The 5,700-nt window shown below is 40.5% G+C and overlaps 1 long non-coding RNA gene across 1 annotated transcript; it reads left to right on the top strand.

Moving 5' to 3' along the window:
* Nucleotides 1-296: 296 nt before the first annotated feature.
* On the top strand, nucleotides 297-5,053 carry LOC117979938 (uncharacterized). The gene is made up of 3 exons (XR_004671007.2): nucleotides 297-860; nucleotides 996-1,128; nucleotides 2,750-5,053. It is a non-coding gene; the product is annotated as an uncharacterized LOC117979938 (long non-coding RNA).
* The last annotated feature ends 647 nt before the right edge of the window (nucleotides 5,054-5,700 follow it).

The raw sequence follows: 5,700 nt of genomic DNA, 5'->3' as shown, positions 1-5,700 counted from the left end.
ATAGCACTAGAACATAAATGTCATTTCCTCAGCAAGGACATTTTTTTTTTACTTTCTGCAGAAAGGGTACACTCGCCAGCAGTTTTGCCACTAGAGTACACCAAACAAAGGAGACAGGCTCATTTATAACCTGACGCATCCACCCCACTGCTGTGTCCAGTTTCCATTGGCTGGAATGGGACCTCACATTCTGTATTTGTCCTGATTGGCTAGCAACTTAGAACTTTTTTAAAAAGGCAAAGGCAGAGGAGAACAAAGGAAGGAGGAACAAACTTATGGAATGCTGAGAAAGGTAAAAACAGGCTATGACCTAAAGCTTGCTTGGACCAGTATAAGCAAGCCAGGGCAAATATTTAGGCTACATTGTGGGAGCTATGAACATGAAGTACACTGATTTCTTTATTACGGCTAGCAGATATTTAAGAATGTTAGCACGGGTCTTTGAATAAATTTTGCTTCTAAGAGAAGTTACTATTTATTCCTAATTAGATGGGGAGGAAAGTCTTTGAAGAGGAACCTCTACTTTACTTTTTACAATAGGTTGAACTTTGGGATGTCTGACCAAATGTTTTCCGTCTCACCACTCAGAGTGGCCACATGCCAGTTGCAAAGAATAAGATTATATTCATGAGCAAGTCAGAATCTGTCCTGTGATAAACGCCTGGGGGATGAAGGTCAGCATCTGCTCTGTCATTTGAATTTGATATTAGAAAATTTAAATCTGAAAAGAGAATCTCGAAGTGGGTATCAGAAGAAGAGAAGATGTGAGGGACAAGAGGATAGGATCTACAGTGCTGTTACATCCTCACTGGCATCAACAATTTAGACTCATCTCTATATCTATGTGTAACTTGTTACAGGTAGGGGTTAATTTAGCCTATTTTCATTCTTTATGCCTTTAAATACATAAAACATACTTTGAAACTGACTTTTATGAATTTGTTTGTAGATTTAATTATTTTCCTTATTCTGATTATTTATACTTTATTTCTCAGTCTGCAGTCATAAGCTGGCCTCAACACACTAAAGTATATTCAGCATTATCACACTGAAACACCAAAAAGGCTGAGATGCACATAATTTGAAGAGTGAAAATGGCTCGAGAGCATGAAGTCTCATTATCTGTAGGTAGGTAACCAAAATCTGTGTCTAGATATTTAAATATAAATAGCTCCTGATATCTGGACTGTGACAGATATAAGTCACATTATCACTTCTTAATTACCTCCATTACTAACTTCATTATTTCTTTTAGCTTTAAGAAGAATCTGCGTGAGCTCATGGGGCTCAACTGCTTCAGGTGAAAGAGAAATGAGCACTTTTCCATGGGTACATTACTGGGATTTTGTTGATACACATCACATTCCAACCCCAGGTTATGCTAAATGAGTGACTAAAATGATCCTTGGGGAGCTTGTGGCATATGTGGGCTCCCTTAGCAACCCAAATGCCTAAAGCCAGCTCTGCCTATCACATTTTCCAGTCTCTCCCTATTCATATCACCTTATCTCCTGGAGCTCTTGGTGTAGTGTTCTACCTAGAGGGCCATTTTGCTTTTCTCAGATAGCAGGTATATTTTAACATCAACATTTTTTTTAATTATTGTATTGAGATACAATTTATTTTTAAGGAAAAGTCTTCATAGTGTCATAGTATATTATGCAATGGGACTTTAACTTCCCCAGAGTTACATAAATTCTGAAGAATTGAATTGAAAATTCAAGATCACATTTTCTTCATTGCTGATAGATAATGGGACAATTAGCTGTGTCGTATTCATACACTTTGGGACATATTTTGTTGGTGGTTACTATTTTCCAGTAATATCCTCTCTCCTGTCTCTGATTATCAGCTGAAAATCTTCAAATTCCTTTGCCCTTTTCTTCATGCAGATACTTAATCTCTTTCACTTATAGGTTTATGCTATATATTCACTGAGTGCTTGTCAAGAGCTGCAGCTCCTATTTTTGTCTTGGACATATGTTGACTAAATATTTTACCTGCATTGAGAAGGATTTACTCAATGTTCAAATTATGTCAAAACAACTCACTGAAAAGTGAAGAATTCCAGTTATGTGTTTTGAACTCTACAAGAAATTTTGTAATAGGCATTTGCTAAACTACTAAAATGTGCTAACACTGATCTGGGCACTACACAAATCTAGTGTCCAATACATACTCCCTGGCCTCAGTTTAGAGAGGTTAAAGAGTATTACACAACAAAGTATGGAAAAACAAATTATGTACAACGTAAGATAATGATAAAAACATTGACAGTTGACGCAAGTTTTGTTTTGGCCACACTAACTGTGAAACTTTAGGTGAGTTATTTCCAAACTTGGTTTCGTCATTTGCATAATGAGATAACAATAATAATGTTTGATCTGAGGAAGAAATAGGAACAAAAATGTAACGTTCTTAGAATAGTGTTGGCACATTCTAAGTAAGCATTAAATAAATCTCAGTTATTTCTACAATTTTCTGTAAAGCAATCAAATATAGGGTTGTGTTCAGAGCTATGGAGGTTAAGAGAAACAAGATATTTCTCTTGAATAAGAGTAGACATTATGTGTGGCCACAGACGTGATGTATAAACTGGATTGATCTTTATGAATTAGTAGAAACATTCTTTGTCTTGGTCCCACTGTTAAAACATGTATGTAGGTACGCATGTGTATGTGTGCATATGAGTGGCGGTGTTCAGAGATAGCTCTAATTTGTATTTTGTTTCTGTTCTCCCCCATATTAGGCCATTTTCAGGCTGCTGATAAAGACATACCTGAGACTGGGAAGGAAAAGAGATTTAATTGGACTTACAGGTCCACATGGCTGGGGAGGCATCAGAATCATGGTAGGAAGAGAAAGGCACTTTTTCCAAGGCAGAGGCAAGAGAGGAATGAGGAGGATGCAAAAGCAGAAACCCCTGATAAACCCATGAGATCTAGTGAGATTTATTCACTATCACAATAATAGCACGGGAAAGACCTGCCCCATGATTCAATAACTCCCTCTGGGTCCCTCCCACAACACATGGGAATTCTGGGAGATAAAATTCAGATTGAGATTTGGGTGAAGACACATCAGAACCATATCATTCCTCCCTTGGGCTCTCCAAATCTCATGTCCTCACATTTCAAAACCAATCATGCCTTCTCAACAGTCCCCCAAAGTTTTAACTAATTTCAGCATTAACCCAAAAGTCCACAGTACAAAGTCTCATCTGAGACAAGGCAAGTCCCTTCTGCCTATGAGCCTGTAAAATCAAAAGCAAGCTTGTTACTTCCTGGATACGATGGGGATTCAGGTATTTGGTAAATACAGCAGTTCCAAATGGGTGAAATTGGCCAAAATAAAGGGGTTACAAGGCCCATGCAAGTCTGAAATGCAGTGGGACAGTCAAATTTTAAAGCTCCAAAATGATCTCCTTTGACTCCAGATTTCACATCCAGATCTCACTAATGCAGGAGTTGGGTTCCCATGGTCTTGGGCATCTTTGCCCCTGTGGCTTTGCAGGGTACAGCCTCCTTCCTGGCTCCTTTCACAGGCTGGCATTGAATGTCTGTGGCTTTTCCAGGTGCACAGTACAAGCTGTCAGTTGATTTCAGTTGATCCACCATTGTGGGGTCTGGAGGATGGTGGCCCTCTTCTCACAGCTCCACTAGGCAGCGCCCCAGAAGGGACTCTGTGTAGGGGCTCCAACCCCACATATCCCTTCCACACTGTCCTAGCAGAGGTTCTCCATGAGGGCCCCACCCCTGCAGCAAACCTTTGCTTGGGCATCCAGGCATTTCCATACATCATCTGAAATCTAGGCAGAGGTTCTCTAACCTCAATTCTAGACTTCTGTGCACCCGCTGGCTCAACTCCATGTGGAACCTGCCAAGGCTTGGGGCTTTCACCCTCTGAAGTCACAGCCTGAGCTCTATGTTGGCCCCTTTCAGCCATGGCTGTGACACAGGGCACCAAGTCCTTACCCTGCACACAGCACGGGGATCCTGGGCCTGGCCCAAGAAATCACTCTGCCCTCCTGTGATGGGAGGGGCTGCCATGAAGGTCTCTGACATGGCCTGGAGACATATTCCCCATGTTCACTGGGATTAACATTAGGCTCCTTGTTACTTATGTGAATTTCTGCAATTGGCTTGAATTTCTCCCCTGAAAATAGGTTTTTCTTTTATATCACATAGTCAGGCTGCAAATTTCCCAAACTTTTATGCTCTGTTTCCCTTTAAAAATAGAATGCCTCTAACAGCACCCAAGTCACCTCTTGAATGCTTTGCTGCTTAGAAATTTCTTCTGCCAGATACCCTAAATCATCTCTCTCAAGTTCAAAGCTCCACAAATCTCTAGGGCCACCAGTATCTTTGCTAAAACATAACAAGAGTCACCTTTGCTCCAGTTCCCAACAAGTTCTTTATCTTCATCTGAGACCACCTTTGCCTGGACCTTACTGTTCATATCACTATCAGCATTTTTTTCAGAGCTATTCAACAAGTCTCTAGGAGGTTCAGACTTTCTCACATTTTCCTGTCTACTTCTGAGCCCTCCAAACTGTTCCAACCTCTGTCCGTTACCCAGTTCTAAAGTTGCTTCCACATTTTCGGGTATCTTTTCAGCAATGCCCCACTCTACTGGTACCAATTTACTGTATTAGTCCATTTTCATGCTGCTGATAAAGACAGATCTGAGACTGGGAAGAAAAAGAGCTTTAGTTGGACTTACAGTTCCACATAGCTGCAGAAGCCTCAGAATCATGGTGGGAGATGAAAGACACTTCTTACATGATGGTGGCAAGAGAAGAATGAGGAAGAAGCCAAAGTGGAAACGCCTGATAAACCCATCAAATCTCATGAGACTTGTTCACTCATATTCTCATGAAAATAGCATGAGAAAGACCAGCCCCCATGATTCAATTGCCTCCCCTGGGTCCCTCCTGCAGCACATGGGAATTCTGGGAGATACAATTCAAATTGAGATTTGCGTGGGGGCACAGCCAAACCATATCATCCCCTAAATAATTAAATAGTCTCATTAAATCCATTGTGTCATTTATAACTCTTTGGTTGCAACATAATCTTATTATTTATAAAGAGAATAAATAATAAAAGAGACTTATTATTTATAAAGAGAATTTGCTGCACGTTAGTGGAATGCATGCAATCAAATGGAATGATGAAGAACTAGGCCCAGAAAAGTAAGGAATCAGCAGTTATGGTAATGGAAACTACTCAGAAGCATCATTTGGCCCCCTCTGCTAGAATGAACAAACTCCAACTGTTTGTTTTATTCTTTCTTCCCTTTAGGATACAAAATTTCTTGTATTGTCCCACCCCTGCAGGGTCTGCTGTTCTTGCCCCCCACCCTTTAAAGGTGTCAATGTCAAAACACACCACACTGCTCGTAACAGAATCACAAGTAATTAAATGGTTTATTAATAAGGAATATGTGAGCAAAGAGAGATACTGGCTGAGGGGCCCACAGATAGCAATTGGGAGAAGGAAAGAGAAAGAATATGGTCCTGTGGCAGCTGGAACAATGTTGAATAATATTAAATAATGTTGGGTGCAGACTAATTGTGGCTGGTCTCTCCTGTTGCATGGGTGGAAGGTCAGAGGGTCAGGGCAAGTTGCATTGCATGAGATTAGTGAGACCTAATTAGAAAAAAGCAGGATGGGGCATCTGACAGTGTCCATCAAGTTA

Source organism: Pan paniscus, chromosome 3 (genome assembly GCF_029289425.2).
Source record: "Pan paniscus chromosome 3, NHGRI_mPanPan1-v2.0_pri, whole genome shotgun sequence".
Lineage (NCBI taxonomy): Eukaryota > Metazoa > Chordata > Mammalia > Primates > Hominidae > Pan > Pan paniscus.
The sequence above is the reverse complement of the archived record's forward strand: the minus strand, read 5'-3'. Positions and strand labels throughout refer to the sequence as shown.